The 21,365-nt window shown below is 43.4% G+C and overlaps 1 protein-coding gene across 3 annotated transcripts in view; it reads right to left on the bottom strand.

Moving 5' to 3' along the window:
* LARP4B (La ribonucleoprotein 4B) overlaps positions 1 to 20,000 on the bottom strand; it is a 113,871-nt gene extending 93,871 nt beyond the window's left edge. For 2 of the 3 annotated variants that reach the window (XR_013344966.1, XM_077808339.1), the window contains exon 1: positions 19,628 to 20,000. The gene's annotated coding sequence lies outside the window, so the exon portion shown is untranslated. Of the gene's footprint in view, positions 1 to 18,713; positions 18,796 to 19,627 lie in introns of all 3 variants that reach the window. The other variant, XM_077808340.1, reaches the window with a different exon arrangement.
* Between the last annotated feature and the right edge of the window lie 1,365 nt (positions 20,001 to 21,365).

Genomic DNA, 21,365 nt, shown 5'->3' with positions numbered 1-21,365 from the left:
CCAGCAGTTAACAGGAACGTCTGAGGAACGGGGCAGGGAGGGGAATAAACATGGGGAAGTAGTTTTACTTTGTGTAATGACCCATCCACTCCCAATCCCTATTCAAGCTTAAGTTAATTGTATCCAGTTTGCAAATTAATTCCAATACAGCAGTCTCTTGTTGGAGTCTGTTTCTGAAGTTTTTTTGTTGTAATATTGCAACCTTTAGGTCTGTAATCGAGTGACCAGAGAGATTGAAGTGTTCTCTGACTGGTTTATGAATGTATAATTATTGATGTCTGATTTGTGTCCATTTATTCTTTTACGTAGAGACTGTCCAGTTTGGCCAATGTACATGGCAGAGGGGCATTGCTGGCACATGATGGCATATATCACATTGGTAGATGTGCAGGTGAACGAGTCTCTGATAGTGTGGCTGATGTGATTAGGCCCTATGATGGTGTCCCCTGAATAGATATGTGGACACAGTTGGCAACGGGCTTTGTTGCAAGGATAGGTTCCTGGTTTAGTGGTTCTGTTGTGTGGTTGCTGGTGAGTATTTACTTCAGGTTGGGGGGCTGTCCGTAAGCAAGGACTGGCCTGTCTCCCAAGCTCTGTGAGAGTGAGGGATCATCCTTCAGCATAGGTTTTAGATCCTTGATGATGCATTGGAGAGGTTTTAGTTGGGGGCTGAAGGTGATGGCTAGTGGCGTTCTGTTATTATCTTTGTTGGGCCTGTCCTGTAGTAGGTGACTTCTGGGTACTCTTCTGGCTTTGTCAATCTGTTTCTTCACTTCAGCAGGTCAAAAGGTCCCCCCGCCCCCGCTCTCCTGCTGGTAATAGCTCACCTTAAGTGATCACTCTCATCACAGTGTGTATGGTAACACCCATTATTTCATGTTGTGTGTATATAAATCTCCCCACTGTATTTTCCACTGAATGCATCCGATTAAGTGAGCTGTAGCTAACGAAAGCTTATGCTCAAATAAATTTGTTAGTCTCTAAGGTGCTACAAGTACTCCTGTACTTGTGTAAGGTGTCTGATAAGAGCACTCTGTGCCTGGAAGTCAATAAGGAAAACATATACGTGCAATAAGCAATTTTAGGTTTGCTTCCAATGCTATTTCAGCTAAATTTATTTTCAGTGCTTTTGTCAAGCTTGAAGACAATGTACATAATGATACACAAAAAAACTGCTAAACAATTAAGTTGACTATACATAATATACCTGACATAAAACCGCGAGACAAAGGCAACGTAAGTTTAAGTCAATTTAACAGCACATGCGCCCTCACCCTTGCCAGCCCCGGGTACACACCTTACTACGACCAGACATCACACCAGACAGCATGCCTTTACCCGATTACTGATTCCAAATACACGCAACTGTAAATTTAAATAAACAGTTAGCCTTCCCTTCTGCACATTGTCTTGCCATCCCAGAAGTTGGAGAGTGGATTGTGGTCTGTGGTTTGTATGAACCTGTCCCTTTCCTGCCTTTTTGCTTGAGAGAACAGATTTAAAATTTTTATTAATGCTGATGTTAAAGTTATATAATACACAGGTTGAGAAAAGAGTGTCTGTACATCTGGGTATAGTGCTTAGATTATCCACAAATACAAAGCTTGTTTTTAAAAGTCACAGGATACAGAGTACATAATCAGCAATAACCTAAATTTAGGTGAATAAATTTAAGAATACAGTTTAAGTATTAGAATCCAAAATACTACATTAAGCCCTGGTCTACACTAGGAGTTGAGGTCGAATTTAGCAGTGTTAAATCGATTTAACTCTGCACCCATCCAAACGACAAAGGCCTCCCCCCCCCCCCTTTTTTTTTTTTTTGACTTAAAGGGCTCTTAAAATAGATTTCTTTACTCCACCCCTGACATGGGGATGAGTGCTGAAGTTGGCCTTGCCGGGTGGAATTTGGGGTTCTGTGGATGCAATTAGACCGTATTGGCCTCTGGGAGCTATCCCAGAGTGCTCCATTGTGACTGTTCTGGACAGCACTCTCAACTCAGATGCACTGGCCAGGTAGACAGGAAAAGGCCCACAAACTTTTGAATCTCATTTCCTGTTTGGCCAGCGTGGCAAGCAGCAGGTGAGTGCAGAGCTCATCAGCAGAGGGGACCATGGAGTCACAGAATCGCAAAATAGCTCCAGCATGGACTGAACAGTATCTGATCGCTGTATGGGGAAAGGAATCTGTGCTATCAGATCTCCGTTCCAGTTTTTGAAATGCCAAAACATTTGTCAAATATTTCCCAGGGCATGAAGGACAGAGGCCATAACAGAGACCCAAAGCAGTGCCACGTGAAACTTAAGGAGCTGAGGCAAGCCTACCAGAAAACCAGAGAGGCGAACGGCTGCTCCGGGTCAGAGCCCCAAACATGCTGCTTCTATGATGAGCTGCATGCTATTTTAGGGGGTTCAGCCACCACTACCCCAACCCTATGCTTTGACTCCTGCAATGGAGAGGGAGGCAACACGGAAGCAGGTTTGGGGAATGAGGAAGATGATGATGATGAGGTTGTAGATAGCTCACAGTAAGCAAGCGGAGAAACCGGTTTTCCCGACAGCCAGGAACTGTTTCTCACCCTGGACCTGGAGCCAGTACCCCCCGAACCCACCCAAGGCTGCTTCCTGGACCCAGCAGGCGGAGAAGGGACCTCCAATGAGTATCTTTTTAAACAGTATACATGGTTTAAAAGCAGGTGTGTTTAATGATTAGTTTGCCCTGGCATTCGCTGTCAGTACAGCTACTGGAAAGGTCTGTTAACGTGCCTGGGGATGGAGCGGAAATCCTCCAGGGACATCTCCATAAATCTCTCCTGGATGTACTCCCAAAGCCTTTGCAAAAGGTTTCTGTGGAGGGCAGCCTTATTCCATCCACCATGGTAGGACACTTTACCACACCAGGCCAGTAGCATGTACTTGGGAATCATTGCAGAACAGAGCATTGCAGTGTATGTTTGCCGGCATTCAAACAACATCTGTTCTTTATCTCTCTGTTATATCAGGAGAGTGATATCATTCATGGTCACCTGGTTGAAATATGGTGATTTTCTTAAGGAGACATTCAGAGGTGACCGTTCATGCTGGGCTGTTTGCCTGTGGCTGAACAGAAATGTTCCCCACTGTTAGCCACGCGGTGGGAGGAGGCAAAATGTGACTTTGTAACGAAAGCACGTGCTGTGTACGTAATGTTAACAGCAAGGTTTACCCTGAAAGAGTATACCCATTGTTCTATAAAATGTGTCTTTTTAAATACCACTGTCCTTTTTTTTCCCTCCACCAGCTGCATGTGTTTCAAGGATCACAGGATCTTCTCCTTCCCAGAGGCTAACGAAGATCAGAAGGCGAAAAAAAAAAAAAACGCACTCGCGATGAAATGTTGTCCGAGCTCATGCTGGCCTCCCACACTGACAGAGCACAGACAAATGCGTCGAGGCAGACAATATCAGAGTTGAGGAAAGTACAAGATGACCGGAAGGAGAGGGGGTGGGCTGAAGAGAGGGCTGAAGCTGATAGGTGGCAGCAGCATGATGAGAGGAGGCAGGATTCAATGCTGAGGCTACTGGAGGATCAAACTAATATGCTCCAGCGTATGGTTGAGCTGAAGGAAAGGCAGCAGGAGCACAGACCCCCGCTACAGCCCCTGTGTAACCAGTTGCCCTCCTCCCCAAGTTCCATAGCCTCCTCACCCAGATGCCCAAGAATGCGGTGGGGGGGGCCTCTGGCCACCCAGCCACTCCACCACAGAGGATTGCCCAAGCAATGGAAGGTGGGCATTCAATAAGTTTTAAAGTACTGTGTGACCTTGTCCTTCCTGCCTCCACTACCCATCCCAGTGCTTCCCTCCTCCACTACCCCTCCTGGGCTACCTTGGCAGTTATCCCCCTATTTGTATGATGAATTAATAAAGAATGCATTAATGTTTTTAATTAAGTAAATACTAATGGAAACTGTGTGATCATGGGAGACTTTAACTTCCCAGATATAGACTGGAGGACGAGTGCTAGTAATAATAATAGGGCTCAGATTTTCCTAGATGCGATAGCTGATGGATTCCTTCAGCAAGTAGTTGCTGAACCGACTAGAGGGGATGCTATTTTAGATTTGGTCTTGGTGAGTAATGAGGACCTCATAGAGGAAATGGTTGTAGGGGATAATCTTGGCTCAAGTGATCATGAGCTAATTCAGTTCAAACTGAATGGAAGGATTAACAAAAATAAATCTGCAACTAAGGTTTTTGATTTCAAAAGGGCTGACTTTCAAAAATTAAGGAAATTAGTTAGGGAAGTGGATTGGACTGAAGAATTTATGGGTTTAAAGGTAGAGGAGGCCTGGGATTATTTTAAATTAAAGCTGCAGAAGCTATCGGAAGCCTGCATCCCAAGAAAGGGGAAAAAATTCATAGGCAGGAGTTGTAGACCAAGCAGGATGAGCAAGCATCTTAGAGAGGTAATTAAGAAAAAGCAGAAAGCATATAGGGAGTGGAAGAAGGGAGGGATCAGTAAGGCAAGCTACCTTATTGAGGTCAGAATATGTAGGGATAAAGTGAGACAGGCTAAAAGTCAAGCAGAGTTGGACCTTGCAAAGGGAATTAAAACCGATAGTAAAAGGTTCTATAGTCATATAAATAGGAAGAAAACAAAGAAAGAAGAAGTGGGACCGCTAAAAACTGAGGATGGAGTGGAGGTCAAGGATAATCTAGGCATGGCCCAATATCTAAACAAATACTTTGCCTCAGTCTTTAATAAGACTAAAGAGGATCTTAGGGATAATGGTAGCATGATAAATGGGAATGAGGATATGGAGGTAGACATCACCATATCTGAGGTAGAAGCGAAACTCAAACAGCTTAATGGGACTAAATCGGGGGGCCCAGATAATCTTCATCCAAGAATATTAAAGGAATTGGCACATGAAATTGCAAGCCCATTAGCAAGAATTTTTAATGAATCTGTAAACTCAGGGGTTGTACCGTATGATTGGAGGATTGCTAACATAGTTCCTATTTTTAAGAAAGGGAAAAAAAGTGATCCAAGTAATTATAGGCCTGTTAGTTTGACATCTGTAGTATGCAAGGTCTTGGAAAAAATTTTGAAGGAGAAGGTAGTTAAGGACATTGAAGTCAATGGTAATTGGGACAAAATACAACATGGTTTTACAAAAGGTAGATCGTGCCAAACCAACCTGATCTCCTTCTTTGAGAAAGTAACAGATTTTTTAGATAAAGGAAACGCAGTGGATCTAATTTACTTAGATTTTAGTAAGGCGTTTGATACGGTGCCACATGGGGTATTATTAGTTAAATTGGATAAGATGGGCATCAATAGGAATATTGAAAGGTGGATAGGGAATTGGTTAAAGGGGAGACTACAACGGGTCCTACTGAAAGGTGAACTGTCAAGTTGGAGGGAGGTTACCAGTGGAGTTCCTCAGGGATCGGTTTTGGGACCAATCTTATTTAATCTTTTTATTACTGACCTGGGCACAAAAAGTGGGAGTGTGCTAATAAAGTTTGCAGATGATACAAAGCTGGGAGGTATTGCTAATTTAGAGAAGGACAGGGATACCCTACAGGAGGATCTGGATGACCTTGTAAACTGGAGTAATAGGAATAGGATGAAATTTAATAGTGAGAAGTGTAAGGTCATGCATTTAGGGATTAATAACAAGAATTTTAGTTATAAGCTAGGGACGCATCAACTAGAAGTAACGGAGGAGGAAAAGGACCTTGGAGTATTGGTTGATCATAGGATGACTATGAGCTGCCAATGTGATATGGCTGTGAAAAAAGCTAATGTCGTCTTGGGATGCATCAGGAGAGGTATTTCCAGTAGGGATAAGGAGGTTTTAGTACCGTTATATAAGGCACTGGTGAGACCTCACCTGGAGTACTGTGTGCAGTTCTGGTCTCCCATGTTTAAGAAGGATGAATTCAAACTGGAACAGGTACAGAGAAGGGCTACTAGGATGATCCGAGGAATGGAAAACTTGTCTTATGAAAGGAGACTCAGGGAGCTTGGCTTGTTTAGCCTAACTAAAAGAAGGCTGAGGGGAGATATGATTGCTCTCTATAAATATATCAGAGGGATAAATACCAGAGAGGGAGAGGAATTATTTAAACTCAGTACCAATGTGGACACAAGAACAAATGGATATAAACTGGCCACTAGGAAATTTAGATTAGAAATTAGACGAAGGTTTCTAACCATCAGAGGAGTGAAGTTTTGGAATAGCCTTCCGAGGGAAGTAGTGGGGGCAAAAGATCTATCTTGCTTTAAGATTAAACTCGATAAGTTTATGGAGGAGATGGTATGATGGGATAACATGGTTTTGGTAATTAAATATTCATGGTAAATAGGCCCAATGGCCTGTGATGGGTTTTAGATGGGGTAAGATCCAAGTTACCTGGGAAAGAATTTTCTGTAGTATCTGGCTGATGAATCTTGCCCATATGCTCAGGGTTTAGCTGATCGCCATATTTGGGGTCGGGAAGGAATTTTCCTCCAGGGCAGATTGGAAGAGGCCCTGGAGGTTTTTCGCCTTCCTCTGTAGCATGGGGCACGGGTCACTTGCTGGAGGATTCTCTGCTCCTTGAGGTCTTTAAACTACAATTTGAGGACTTCAATAGCACAGATATAGGTGTGAGGTTTTTTTTTGTAGGAGTGGTGGGTGAAATTCTGTGGCCTGCGTTGTGCAGGAGGTCAGACTAGATGATCATAATGGTCCCTTCTGACCTAAATATCTATGAATCTATGAATCAACAATGACTTCTTTGCCTCTGCAAGCGATGATCGAAGGGGCAAGGGTACGGTGGTTGGCTTACAGGGAAATAGAGTGAATCAAGCGGGTGGCGGGGGAGGGGAGATCATCAAGGAGAAACAAACAGAACTTTCACACCATAGCCTGGCCAGTCATGAAACTGGTTTTCAAAGCTTCTCTGATGCGTACCGCACCCGCCTGTGCTCTTCTAACCGCCCCATGTAACCAGCGGCCAGGCGATTTGCCTCAACCTCCCACCCTGCCATAAACGTCTCCCCCTTACTCTCACAGATATTGTGGAGCGCACAGCAAGCAGTAATAACAGTGGGAATATTGTTTCACTGAGGTCTAAGCGAGTCAGTAAACTGCACCCGCGCGCTTTTAAACGTCCAAATGCACATTCTACCACCATTCTGCACTTGCTCAGCCTGTAGTTGAACAGCTCCTGACTACTGTCCAGGCTGCCTGTGTACGGCTTCATGAGCCATGGCATTAAGGGGTAGGCTGGGTCCCCAAGGATACATATAAGCATTTCAACGTCCCCAGTGGTTATTTTCTGGTCTGGGAAGAAAGTCCCTTCCTGCAGCTGTTGAAACAGACCAGAGTTCCTGAAGATGTGAGCGTCATGTACCTTTCCCGGCCATCCCACGTTGATGTTGGTGAAACGTCCCTTGTGATCCACCAGTGCTTGCAGCACTATTGAGAAGAACCCCTTGCGGTTTATGTACTCACCGGCTTGGTGCTCCGGTGCCAAGATAGGAATATGGGTTCCGTCTATGGCCTCACCACAGTTAGGGAATCCCATTGCAGCAAAGCCATCCACTATGACCTGCATATTTCCCAGGGTCACTACCCTTGATATCAGGAGATCTTTGATTGCATTGGCTACTTGCACCACAGCAGCCTCCACAGTAGATTTGCCCACTCCAAATCGATTCCCGACTGACCGGTAGCTGTCTGGCGTTGCAAGCTTCCATAGGGCTATTGCCACTCGCTTCTCAACTGTGAGGGCTGCTCTCATCTTGGTATTCTGGCACTTCAGGGCAGGGGAAAGCAAGTCACAAAGTTCCATGAAAGTGCCCTTACGCATGCAAAAGTTTTGCAGCCACTGGGAATCGTCCGAGACCTGCAACACTATGCGGTCCCACCAGTCTGTGCTTGTTTCCCGGGCCCAGAATTGGTGTCCCACCGCATGAACCTGCCCCATTAGCACCATGATGCCCACATTGCCAGGGCCCGTGCTCTGTGTCCAGGTCCTCATCTCTCTCGTCACCGTGCTGACGTCACCTACTCGCCTGGTTTCGCTTTGCCAGGTTCCGGTGCTGCATATACTGCTGGATAATGCACGTGGCGTTTAATGTGCTCCTAATTGCCAAAGTGATCTGAGCAGGCTTCATGCTTGCCGTGGTATGGCGTCTGCACAGAAAAAAGGCACAGAACGATTGTCTGCCGTTGCTCTGACGGAGGGAGGGCCTGACGACATGTACCCAAAACCACTTGTAACAATGTTTTTGCCCCATTAGGCATTGGGATCTCAACCCAGAATTCCAATGGGCGGCGGAGACTGCGGGAACTGTGGGATAGCTACCCACAGTGCAATGCTCCGGAAGTCGACGCTAGCCTCGGTACTGTGGAAGCACTCCACTGAGTTAATGCGCTAAGAGCATTTTGTGTGGGGACACACTATCGATTATATAAAAACGATTTCTAAAAGCTGACTTTATAAATTTGACCTAATTTTGTAGTGTAGATATACCCTAAGCGAGTGTCTGTCAGTGTCCCCTACACACCCCTCACACCCAGAGCCCTTCCATAACAGTGAATATCCTTTCATGTGAGGGCTGACACTTTTTTTTTTAAATAGCGTCTAATTGAGGACAGAGGGTTGCTCAAGTTTCACATCTAGATTTCTCATACCCTAGGCAAGTGTCTTAGTTTTAGGTCAACGAGCAGCTAACACTAGGCCAGGAATTCCCTCACTCTCAAGAGGAGGCGTTCACAGCCTCTGCTACCTCAGACAAAAGGGGAGAGCATCCCAAATGAGTAGTCACTACAACAATACTACTCCATCACTTTCCTCTGAACTCAGTTTGTAACTATTTAACCTCCCATATGGTCTCCTTCCCTAATTTTACTGCTGCCCCTACCAATAGTATTTCACCAATGAGAACAGCAGTGGAGTTAATTGAGGCAATTCCTCTCTATCAGCTGGGCAACTGTGCAGGAGTTGCAGGCAAATAAACGTTATCTTCTGTTATTAGGGGGCACAATGAGGAAACCAAACAAAATTAATATCATTTGTGAGGGTGTGGGGAGGGAAAAAAAAGAAGAAGATGGGAGGAAGAGACATGGGTTTGTTTCTTCCTTCCTCCTCCCCAAGGGAGCATCCTCAGCAGCAGCAGAGTACTGCAAGTAGAGCACTGTAAATGTTGCTTTGGGTGCTGGAGCTTCTAGAGTGAAACTGACACAAGTCAAGCTGATTTCACTCTGCTACTGCTCTGAAGGGCTACCTGCAGCAGGGCAGATGCCAAGCCCCACTGTCAGATATCTAAGTCATGTCAGGTGGTTGCATTTGTAGCAAGATGCAGAATTCCCACAACAGTCTCAAGTGAACTCCTGCATTGAAACCAAGAAAGTGAGCTGGTTGGTCAGTGATCACTTACCTTTTGAATCAGAAACAGAAGAACAGCTGTCTGACTAAAAAAGGCAACATAGTCTAGGAACAACCACAGAGTTGGGAGCAGGGGTCAGCAACATATCCGTACATGGACACAAGCATCTGTGGTAAAAATGTTGAGGCCCGTGGTAATTTTTAAGAAACGTTGAATGATTGAATGACATAACCCACCCAATGTCCATCACTAAGTACGGTAATTTTCTTAATTGTCCTTCAAGCAATATGGTGGTGCCGACCTATGGTTGGGAGCTAGGAGCTTCAGAGTTCTAACCCCAGATCTGCTTAATTAAACTCAGTTAATCTTTGCCTCAGTTTTCATTTTGTACAACAGGGATACTACTTCCCATTCCCACTTCACAGGCTAAGGGGGGTAGTTAGTGTTTGTACAGCATTTTGAAAAATTAGAGCTCTATAATATTTAGCAATTATATATCACATACTTCAGTACCTATTGACTACAAGCTTGGAGATGGGTGGTAAACAGGTGTCTCTTGCTGAAGATGAAACCATAGTTTATTAATGCCTACACATTCAGTGATCAAGGACCAGAAAACCAGAACCAGGTGAGAGGAATCAATTGATTTTTCTGCACTTATTAAAATTCTCTATATAAAGTATTAACTTTTTTGATCGGTTTTATTATTGTTTCACCTACTTTGAAGAAGAAAACTGTAAACACTTCGATAAGAGCCCTGAAAAGCTGTCTAGTTTCACTGTAGTATTTACGTGTTTCAATATGCTCTGCCAGGATGCCATTTTGTAAATTTCAAATCTAAAACGAAGCTCCTCAACAATCTTTAGACAACCATATGCCTAGAAAGAACAGGCTGGGAGATCATAGTCTCCAGCACTAGCCTACAACTGTCATAAATGGCTATGCTAGCTCTTCTTACACCAACGAACAAGTCCTGCTTTTAAAGCAGAGCTAAAGAAAGCACATTTATACAGGAGAAAGAAAACTGTTTTACAGCTCAAGTTCAAGACCACATTAAAGAGAATCAGTTAATTCACCAACACCAAATTGCTACAACGTTCTGGCCTTCATAGTCTCCATTAATCCAAATGGCCTTGAAAGCTGCATAACATTTCCATCCCCACCCTTTTAAGTATGCACACAGAAAGGCAGAATGATCAACACACACTGACTGAAACAAATAAATGTGTTCTAACAACAGAAAAAATAAAGCTGGTCTTGGACTTGATGGAGGGCTATGGTTGTGTTACATCCATGTAGATGTTGTCTACACTGGCTCCTCAGCTGGCCAAATCACAAGATTTAAACTTCTAGGCAGAAGTGGTTCAGAAGACAGCTAACAAGAGCCTCCTAGTCACATCAAAAGATTTTACAGGTTTACTAATGATTTTAGTGAAAGTATGAGCTGATTTATTTATACACATATGCACATGGTGCTCCAAACAATACAGTTTAAGAAAACATGGTTAAGTAATCTCACAGCTTTGCAGTATTTCCCTCCAAGCTAGTCAGCAGTTTTAAGTAACAGTCATGGTCACACATGACCTTGTGACTTAACAAAAGGTTCAAGAGGCGGCTTAAAAAGGTTCACCACTTAAGGCAAAAACCACACTTGGACATTTCAAAGATTCTACACTTGCAGCAAGATTAGTAGTTTTGTTCTTCTATTTCTCAGTCACTACATAAGCAAAACTGTAAAAAATTCCAGGTGCCAGATACTGAGCCAAAATGCATTCTAAATAAATCTAAATCTAAGAGTGAAGGAGAGGGACAGGGGGAAGAGGAGAACTGACAAGTTTCTCTACATTTATTTCACATGGCTATTAGTCCTAGTGGTCAGGTGAAGGTGATGAGAGATTCACATGACTAAGAAAAGCCTCATGAACGGGAAATTCATCTAAGTGCACACAGGACAAAGATTTTTATAGGGTATGATAAAAGTTGTAGTTTGTTTCTAGAAAGCTATTGAATCTTAGATTGAAATTTGCCTTCAGCAGTAAGTGTCCATAGTCTGCAAATTTGGGCATTAGAGACGAGTCCCTTTTTCCCCCGACTGTAGTGGAAAACTTAACTATAACTGACACTGGAAGGGGTTTACTGAGGACACAGATTAAAAAAGGGGGGGGGCTGCTTTTTTTCCCCATTGGACTGTGATTTCAGAGTTTGTCTTCCACCTCACCTCTGCAACTCTTTGAGTACTTATCTCTTTCGAGGATGCAGATGAAGTCCAGAAAATTAATGTTCCTCTAATATTTCCACTGTCTTAAGAAGCAATTATCTATAACCCCATCTAGAACCCAACTATTGCTGAAAGGAGCTCATCTATACTGCTGCCGCATCAACAAGACTACAGGAAAACCTCTTTCACTTTATGGTAGTAAAGATAAACATAAGCTGCTTGCATTGGCTCTTACCAACTCAATCATGGGAGTCAGCTTTCATGTTAATGCTGAAACTTTTGCTGACTTGTAATGCAAGGCTTTATTCCTATTTCTGAGTAACACACAATGTTTCTTGAAACTGAAATTTGAATGTTTTGTGGGGTAAGGAACACAGCACATCTTAATTTACCAACATCATTGGAAACAGAGTTTTGACATAGGGTCACTTCAGAAATTACACTTAGGTCCTCAAAATAAATGGTAGAGCTGCAAAGTAACTCCTTAAATCATTCAAGGCCAGTGCCAAGACATATCACCCAATATTTCATTTACACTTCTAGAGCTCCTTGGAAGGGACTCAAGCCTTTAACAGATGCAGTGATTCACTACAACACCCTTGAAGGAGACAAGAAGGTTTATCCATTTTATATATAATGGAGTGTCTTCCCCAGAGCCACATCCAATTTATCAGAGCTGGGACTAGAACAGTAAACTCAATTAATTCCCTGTTCTGTCACCACTGTATCTTACTTCCTTTTCCTTATTTACAAAGATGACATTTACGTTTTCCTCACCATTCCCCTCTCCTGTCACCAAGAAGACTGGGTAATATACTCTTGCAATACTGAGAGCTCTGCTAGATACTCTAGGAAAAACAGTTTTCAACTTGAAGTTTAAGGTACACATTGCCCCCTCAAATTAACATATGCTAGTTTGATGCAAGACAACCCCCTGGCACTCTCTCCACCCAGACATGGGCCCTAGAGACAAGAACACCAGCACCACCGCTGAGGGTGTCCCAGAGCCTCAAGGGAACATCAGAGATTGCAGCAGAATCAGAACTATCCAGAAGAACCCAACAGAAGCACATTAGCCCCGGAGTACACCATTAACTTTCTAAAGCTCCAGAGCTTAGAAATACCATGAAGGTCACAGATACAGGAATTAGTTACTTTTTGTAATTTTAGTTTTTTAGAAGGTAAAGCCACTTGAGAGCTGTGATTAGCACAAAACCCCCTAATTTGCTTTAAGTTAAAATGGAAATGAGAGTATACTGGAAGGTTTACTTTTTTAGCTTCTCAGAATGCAAGTCTTCTAGTTGAGTCTATGACAGGGTCAACTTATTTGATCATGCCCCCCGTCTTCATGTCTGTAGAAGTTTACAGCACCCTCCCCGCCACATAAATACATATACTAATATGTGTAGCGGCGGCAGCGCTCCTCTCAAATCTGTTTCCCTCCCCTCCCATCCCCCCCGCACTGTTGCACAAATGAGCCAACAATCCACTGTAAAACGAGCAAAAGCAAATCTGCAATTGTGGTCCATGCTTACAATTAAATGGGCACACCGCCTCATAGCGAACGGATTAACAACAGATAGCAATGACTTTGTACAACGCTATGCAAGCTAAACAGAACACTGTCAAAATGCACAGCACCATCTGAGGACTGGATAGGTCTGGAGGAATCAGCTTTTCAGGTTATTCACTGGTGTAGGTAAAATGTGCACAACAAATCTCATCCCCCACCACCGCCCCCGCAAAAGCTTCTCATGCCCTCCCTTCCCGGAGTATACTCCACACCCCCCAGAGTGGTCTGCCCCTCCAGTTTGAAAACCTCTGGTCTATGATACTGTAGTTTCATATTTCAGTACAACTATACACCTCTAAAACAAAGGCATGATTTAACCCAACAAGAAAAGAGAGAGAAGTCTAACTCTGGGCTGACATTTTGCCTTAAGTACCTTCCCTTGATAAACCAGATACTACCAAGGTATTTCTTCTTCACATTGCTTCTCTTCATGTGTCAGTATAATAATGCCTGCATCTGAAATTTTCCATGCATCTGAAGTAGTGGGTTTTTTACCCATGAAAGCTTATGCCCAAATAAATCTGTTAGTCTTTAAGGTGCCATCGGACTCCTTGTTGTTTTTGTAGATACAGACTAACATGGCTACCCCCGATACTTGATACCAAGGTATTGACTGGAACACTGCCTCTTGCTCTAGCAACCAGAGACAAGACTGAAAGTTTCACCTTGAAGCTATAAAGTTAATTTAATGGGCACTACCAAGGTTTAGGTCAAGAGTCTGGTCTAATTCAACAGATCTTAATGGGCTTATATTCTAAACAATTAAAATATATATTCTAAAACTGCATATTTTGAGTCCACAACAAACCTTTTCCTTATTTAAGTAAAAGAGCATTTCACTGAAGTTTGAGACATTAGATCATTTGATTTTTTAGTGCTTTGAGAAATAGTCTCTAACCTTCACATGCAGTTTGCATGATTCATCAGGTTTTCTAAGAAAGTGATGTTATCCAACCAATTTGCAAAACTGCTTAGTTTAAGACCCATTATATATTTAATGTTTTTTTAAAAATGGGCAATCAAAAGGATTTAAAAAGTCACTGGGACATTTGCTAGAGTTAGGACTGACCAGAGCATATAATGGGGAAGCTATGGCAGTACTGGTACAACATGTTTTCTTCAATCACAGCAGATCTTTGGAGCATGACAGCAAAACAAAAGTGCTGACACATTCAAAGCCCAAGTGGGAGTTATACTATGAGATCAAATATAATTGATAGTACAGGCAATGAAAGAAAAAGCTCTTAAGAACTAGCTTTCTTTCAATGAAAATGTTGGCTCAATTCATGAAGATTCTTTTAATAAAAAATGGTTAAATTTCTTTTACAGGACAATCTAAAGTCAGTTTCCTTCTCAGTTTCTCTGGAGGTCACTCCAAAAAAAACTTTTCCAATGTAACTTAAGAATCTTTTAGCTTATGCTTGTGAATGTCCTAAAGGTAAGATCCAAGTCTTTATAAACTATATTAATTTCAAGTGGTCACAAATGTATGTTCATTAAACTTGCCATTTTCCTCACTTTTAGGACATTCTACCTTGAATTATTGACCATGATTAGGTAAGATTTTATATTTGACAAAAAGTGAATTAAATAGCTCAATGGAGGTTGATCACTTCAACATTATTTTTTGCAACTAATCCATGCTCCAGCCCACAACATAACACTAATGCACAATCTTTTAAAAATAAGCAAACTGGTACACAAAAGACACCTAATGTAGTTCACTTTTATTGATAGCTAGTCTGACAGTCACGTTTGTAATCAGAGCTACTGGTAATTCAGGTTTTTTGGCTCATTGTTAAAGGATGGACTTGTTCCAAAATTTCAGCCTGGATTCAAATCTAATACTCCATCCTTAAACTTTCCCCACAAGTCAAAATACTTTGGCACAACGCACACTACCATATTGCTCTGAAACCGTGTCAATATCTTGATACCATGGAGCAAGATAAAATGTCAACTTGCAACAGAACCCTCGGAATTTTTTGGTCAAATAGTTTTCACGCACAAATGTGGTTCTGGGGCAACTGAAGTGAACCACTTCAATGTTTTCAATTTCTTCCCATTCTCCCCCCAAAATTCCTCACTGCTTTTTTTTATTTGGCCAAAACTTTGTCGAATTTACAAATAATTTTCAACCCAATAAACAAATGGAAAAAAAATTGAAAAAAAAACTTTTAACTGTTCATTTCAATTTTTTAAATGAAACATGTATTTGTTTCAAAATGATGTCATTTTGAAATGTAGATGGATTTGTTTAAAAAAATATACACCCCACAAAACATAAAAAACTGAAAAAACCCTAACTGAAATTTTTGTTTCTTGTTTCAGTGAGAAAAACCAGTTCAGTCACTGAACTGAAAAGAAAACCCACCAATTATTCACCCTGCTCTAATCATAACACTTTGGAGAATCTTGTTAAATGTCACAAGCCAAAGTGCATCAGGTGAATACTTAGATGAGAAACAGAAAAATAAGAAGTGCTATTCTCAGCTACCTAGAAGAGTAGGGAGAACCGTGCAATTCACTGTGCCATCCTTCAGGCATAACAGAACTACTTATCAGAGACTGGGTGGCAACATAGGCAGGATTAAGGACGCCAACCCCAGTGACCTAGTCAAATTCCATTGTGGATAATTATGTTCTGCCCACTTTTGTTCCAGTAACCTGGAAAAGTTACTGTTCACTTCCTATCTCTGAACTGCTGTGTAGGACTATCAATTAATGTCTGAGTTTTGTTGGTGATAATGGAGAAAAGATTGCCACAGTGTAGGCATAGGCATAGAGCATGTAGTTCTCAAAAGCACCTGAGGATGGCAAAACACAATATACATCATAACTCAGTTTAACAGCCATAATTAATTTGTTTCAGGAAGTTTAAGACACTTATTTTAACTGTCCGTTTAATTTTGCTCTATTCTTCTTTTGGTTTCTTAGAGTGAGACATTTTGAAATAAGGCAGTATTGACTCATTTAAGCATAAAACCCTCCAGCCACTGGGTATGAGTAAGCAAACTGCTTTTGGACATTGGCCGGTTGATTCATCCGTTCCTTGTTTGAACAATGGTCAGCACTAGCAAAGCTTCGTTGTGGGGCAACCTGAGACAGCACCATAACCTGTAAAAGTACCATTATGAGTACCAACACTAAACAAAGATAAAAGATTTTAGTCTTACCAGAACTTCAGCATAAGGTTTCCCGAGACAATTTTTAGATTAAGCTTTGTAACAGGAGTGTCTGATGAAGCAATTAGTTTAAAAAAAAGTCACGAACCACAAATAACTATTTAGTTAATATCTTGTTTCTCAAGACTTATTACTAGAATAGCAACATCTTAATACAAAGTGCTTGGCAATATCTTAATCAACAAGGACATACAGTTTGTATCTGTTCACATTTGACTAGTACCAGCTATTCTACCAGCGAACACCTAAATAAATTATATATATATATATATATATATATATATATATATATATATATATATATATTTTAAAGAACAAAATGCTACAACTTCCCATTTGGAGCCTATCATTTTTGACAGCACATCTCCCTGATATAATGAGTCATCATGTCATGCCTGAAAAATATGGCTTTATATTTCCCAAGCTTGAAAATAGGTTTCCTTTGCTTATCCAACCTTGTCTCTTATACCATCTTCTTTCTGCCAGTGATTCCAAACATTGATACTCCATTTGTTAGCTTTTCTTACAACCGTCTTTCTGCTTTGATTTGTGGAGTCCTCCCTGACAGCACAAAATATTTTACCTGAGCTGGTTAGCAAGGCCACTACCCTCTCCATTTAAATCCTTCCTCAAGACCCATTTCTTCCAGGACAAACACAAGCAACAAGTTGATCATGTGATTGACTTCTTTCTTGTAAACTGACTGCTGTTTATGAAAAGTGAAAGGGTCTAAGGTAGGGAATGTGGTACAAGGACACTGGAATCAAAATTGGGGAGACAAAGGTGATGAATGGTGCAGGGATAACAAGAGACAAAACTGTTCAGTTTAAAGGTTCCTTGGTTATTTTTAACTGATAAGACATGCATCATCAAAACTCTGATCACCTTGCTTGTACTTTATACCCCTTTCCCAGTCACCTTTCGTTATCATTGGCTTGGATTGAATACACTTTATGCGGATTAATGAATATGCCTTCCCTCCATGTTTTCAACATATCGCATTTTCAGAGTTACTACCAGCTAAATATTCAATATTTAATATAAACAGTTATAAAAGTTTATCATTAAATTACCATGCCCATTAAGCTCATTAACTGATTTAAAGCTAAACCCTATCGCCAGTTATGAGATTTAAAATGACGACAAAGAACTGCAGTTCTTCACAAAACATTTAGCTTAGACAAAAATTCTTACTTTTCATTTCTCTAAAATAAGCAAGTAGTTAATATTTAACTCTATTCTCATCAGTTTAAAGACAACTTCTGAGAATGACCTAAATCATTATCAGTGTCTCAAAGGAAGAAAGGGTCCTGGTCTAACACCTCCACGTTGTTCTGTAACAGTGTTAAAAATAAGTTCTCAGCTGTAAAACCATGGAAGCAAATTTATTTCAACTGATGCATGAACCCGATATTTAGACTGAACCATACCTTTTTACATGGTATTCTTGTATAAAGGCATGCAATATGAAGTTAAAAGCAAGTGATATGAGTTACAGAATATTCCTATGCAGGCCTTCTTTTTCCAATATATAAAAGTGTGGGAATTTGAAGACAAGAATAACCAGGAGAAAGATACTATAAGTTTTAAGGTGGTAATGCACTTATGACATATCTTGAAAATATACCACTACTAGTTAAGGAAACACTTTATGCTTTACCACAAGTGGGAAAAAACACTTTCTTGTTCGAATATGGATTTTAAAAAAACAAACCAACCTAGTTTTTTTTTCACTTGAGTTTCTATATGAGTAATCATTTATTCCAGATATATTAAACTAATTAAAATGTTTAAAATGTTACTGTATTATTGAAAGCTAGACCACAATACAAGTTTCAGCATTCTGGGGCAGAAAAATATCCACTTCTATATACTATATAGAAAAATAAAGCACTATTTACATTATACGCCTCTCAGGTATCATCCCAGTTCTTTCAACATTTAGAAAGCTGAAGTCTTATCCTAATAGCGAAGATGTGAAACTACTGATAAATGTATGTTGATTAACTTTACATTTCAGAACACATTTTCTTAGAAAGTTGATTTGATAAGGTGTACAGTAACTGACATGTCAGATATACAGCCCTAGAGATGAGTACTCCTCAGGTAAATTTTGGGGGAAAAAATATCATTTGGGAAATAACGGTAGTTCTAAATAGCCCAATCAGATTCACAGCACAAAGTGAAGTTTGGAAAAAGTTGCATGAAGGGCTCCAACGCGCAACCCCCTTCTCTTACTTCAGTTAAGTTAGATTCTCAACCAAATGTTGTTGAACTTTCAGATGAAAGCCAGAAAAACTAGACCACAGACACAATCTAGGAGAGCAAGTAATAGACTGGAAGTCAGAATTCCTGATTTTTAACCTCACCTGTGACTCAAACTGGCTCTGAAACCACCTCTCCCTGTGACCACAGGCAAATCTCAACTTCACTTTGCCTCAATATCCACACCTGCAAAGTAGAAATGGTGATATTCTTCTGCCTCACAGGACTTACGTGCAACATGGTGATTGAAAACACTGAACATATAAAGTAGTAATTTTGAGTATCTGTACAAACTAAAATCAAGAGGGGAAAACTTGGCTGAAGCAGCAAATGGAGGAACCAACAGCAACCACACCTGATAAAAAGCAATATCTGAGGACCCAATACTTTTTGCTGGTGCTTCTTTTGGCGGGTTCCTACACGTGCCTTTGAAGCTCCTAGGCATATTAACTCATTTGTGTCCAGGGGAAGATTTGCCTACAGGAATCCAGGCAGCAGCGCCTGGCTGAATGGGGCAGTGCAAGGACCCCACGTCTCCGCCCGCTAACGTATCTTTACACGACACCCCCGCCCCCATTCCGGCCTCGAGGGGAGCAACGCTGCCGCGGGGCCGGATCTCCGCTGAGACTCCCTGTCAGGGAGGCCAGACCAGGGCGGGGAGGCAGAGCCGCTTTAGGCAGCGACTGGCTGCGGCTCCAGGCCGGGAGATCCAGCCCCCGGGTAGGGAAGTGCGCAGGGCGCTCCCCAGCAAGGCCGGGCAGCTGCCGTGCGGGGCTCTGAGCAGCCGACACAGCTCGGGGCCCCGGCCCGGCCCCACACCGAGGAACTCGCACTCGCCACGACCAGCAGCACCCGGTGCCGGGATCCAACTCCCGCAGCAGCAGGATCTGCGGGTAGGAAGATGGCGGCCCTGGCCGCCTCCCCGGTGAGAGGAGGTGGCGGGTCGCAACACAGGGAGGAGCCGGAGCGAGGCCGGCCAAGGGGAGGGAGTGGGCCCGGGGAGGCCCCTTCAACCTACCTGTCACCAACAGCCACTGCCACCCAGGCCGCTCACGTCTCCGCTGAGGTCGATGCCGGGGCCGCGGCCGGGGTCTCCGCGGGGGCTGGGGCCTCTCACTCCTGCCGGGGTCTCCGCGGGGGCCGGGGCCTCTCGCCGCCGCCGCCACCACCACCAGGGCCTCGCTGCTGCCGGATCCCAGGAGGAAGAGGATGGAGAGCGGGACCCGGGGGAAGGAAGCGGCGGCGGCAGCAGCGGCGGCGGCGGCGGCGGGAAGGGGGGGGGCGTGGACAAGGAGGAGGCAGCGGCGGAACTTGGGGCCCAAAACGTCTCTGATCCCAGAAGCAGCAACACCCCGCTCGCATGAGAGACCCACAGCCCCGCTTCCGGCTCCTGGCGGAAGTCCCGCCTTCGCCAGCGGAAGATATTGGTCGTCGCTAAAATTTCCCCAGCCCGCAGCAGCCGCCGATGATTGGCGGAGTGGACTCCGCGCGCGGTGTGACGTGTTTCGGCACGTGACCAGGTGCCGTCACCATCCCTGAATGAGCGCGCGGAGTGGGGAGGGCAGTTCCCCTTCTCCCCCCTCCCCCTCGCACTGAGCACGCCCACCGGAGGAATGTGACTTCTCCCTCGCCGCTCGTGCAGCCGGAAAAATTAAAGGGACCGGTACGGACAGAGAACTAGTCACAGTGTCCCCCACTGGGGCGTGCTACCTCCCTTTAATTGGGGAGAGCGCCGATAACGGCTGCCAGCCCCACCTCCTTCGCAAAGGCCGGGCACGCGTAAGCTTTCCTTCACTAGCATGGCCACCGTGGGAAAGGGGAGCTCTAAATCACGCCTCCAGGTTCCCTTAATGGGGGCCACCCCCCATTTAACCTAGAGACCCCCCACTTCCCCTTTAACGGGGGGCACCCCCACTTAACCTAGAGCCCCCACCACCACCTCCCCTTTAATGGAGGGACACTCCCACTCAACCTAGAGCCCCACCACCACCTCCCCTTTAATGGAGGGACACTCCCACTCAACCTAGAGCCCCACCACCACCTCCCCTTTAATGGAGGGACACTCCCACTCAACCTAGAGCCCCACCACCACCTCCTCCCCTTTAATGGAGGGACACTCCCACTCAACCTAGAGCCCCACCACCACCTCCTCCCCTTTAATGGAGGGACACTCCCACTCAACCTAGAGCCCCACCACCACTTCCCCTTTAATGGAGGGATGCTCCCATTCAACCTAGAGCCCCACCACCACCTCCTCCCCTTTAATGGAGGGACACTCCCACTCAACCTAGAGCCCCACCACCACCTCCCCTTTAATGGAGGGACACTCCCACTCAACCTAGAGCCCCTCCACCTCTTCACATCAAATCCCTGGATATCAGCTTTATACCCACAGATCATTTTTGCAGATCGGATGCAGATACAAATTTTAGAGTAGCAGCGGTGTTAGCCTGTATTCACAAAAAGAAAAGGAGTATTTGTGGTATCTTAGAGACTAACAAATTTATTTGAGCATAAGCTTTCATGACCTACAGGTCACTTCATCGGGTGCATGCAGTAGAAAATGCAGTGGGGAGATTTTATATACACAGAGAACATGAAACAATAGGTGTTACCATACACACTGTAACGAGAGTGATCAGGTAAGGTGAGCTATTACCAGCGGGGGGTGGGGGGTGGGACGACGACTTTTGTAATGATAATCAAGGTGGGCCATTTCCAGCAGTTGACAAGAACGTGTGAGGAACAGTAGTGGG

Source organism: Eretmochelys imbricata, chromosome 2, assembly GCF_965152235.1.
Source record: "Eretmochelys imbricata isolate rEreImb1 chromosome 2, rEreImb1.hap1, whole genome shotgun sequence".
Classification (NCBI taxonomy): Eukaryota; Metazoa; Chordata; order Testudines; family Cheloniidae; genus Eretmochelys; species Eretmochelys imbricata.
Note: the sequence above shows the minus strand (reverse complement) of the source record. Positions and strands in the feature narration are given on the sequence as shown.